The sequence below is a fragment of the Microtus ochrogaster genome, chromosome 24 (assembly GCF_000317375.1).
Source record: "Microtus ochrogaster isolate Prairie Vole_2 chromosome 24, MicOch1.0, whole genome shotgun sequence".
Classification (NCBI taxonomy): Eukaryota; Metazoa; Chordata; class Mammalia; order Rodentia; family Cricetidae; genus Microtus; species Microtus ochrogaster.
In genome coordinates this window covers 15,314,541-15,315,788 of record NC_022024.1, presented here as the reverse complement: position 1 = coordinate 15,315,788, position 1,248 = coordinate 15,314,541, and positions in this window count along the sequence as shown.

Below are 1,248 nucleotides of genomic sequence, written 5' to 3'. Positions count from 1 at the left end.
CACGACATGGTAGCAAAGGGTGATGCTGTTGGCCCTGCATCCCATCACCCACACAGACATACAACGATACTAAGAAAAGGTCCATGGGGCTGGAGAGATGGCTCAGAGGTTAAGAGCACTGCCTGCTCTTCCAGAGGTCCTGAGTTCAATTCCCAGCAACCACATGGTGGCTCACAGCCATCTGTTGTGAGATCTGGTACCCTCTTCTGACCAGCAAGCATAAAAACAGAACACTGTATACATAATAAATAAATGAATCTTTAAAATAAAAAGAAAGAAAAGGTCCATGAATTTGAAAAAGAACAAGGGTGGGGGCTGCATGGGAGAGCATGGAAGGAGGAAAGGGAAGGGGAAACGGTAAGCTATGTTGTAATACTAAACACTATTTTAAAGTAATTTAAAAAAAAAAAAAGAAGCAAAAAAAAATCAATGGTCTATTTATTTTCTTTATTCTGTTCGATGTAGGACCCCAGTCCATGGAATGGTTCTATCCGTACTCTCAAAGGAAGGGGATGTCACACAACTTCAGTCTCTCTGGAAAAACCCTTGTGGACACACCAGAGGTGTGTCTCCTAGGTTGCTCTAAATCCTGTCAACTTGATGATTAACCTCATAGTTGACAAACTCATAAAATTGTATCTCATGAGTACTGAAATCACAGGCATCAGCTGCATCCTTCAAATTTCCCATTTTAAGTGACCTATGATTGCTTACGTTTGTTTAGTCATAAACGCCTAAGAAGCTTATTATGGGTTATTACAGAGCCAGTCACGGAGAAATTCATTTTCTACCCTCTTGAAGGAAATAGGCTGCAGAGTAGAATGGCATTGTTTCATAACAAACAAACAAACAAAAAATCTAGTGTGCCAATACCTATTGGGCTGTCCTCTCAAAACTATGCAAAGATCATTTTGGTGGCCACGTGTCATGCATGATTCCTCAACTGTGGGACAGAATATGTTTCTGACGTAATCTTTCTGTTACTACTTTAAAAGCTGAAATGTAACGTAAGTTTCTTTGCTGATTTTTATGATCTACTAATATATAAACTATGAAGACAGGGATGCTTCTTTGTTCTAGCGTCATATTTGACCCCACGTTCCCTGCTATATGTTGACTGGATGAATTCACAATGTAAAAAGGTATTTGCCTAGCTACCTCTCTATAGTTTATGGTAGACACCAAAATTCTCAATTTTAAATGTGCTTGAGGAGTGAAACGATTTGTGTTGGATAGCCACACCCATTT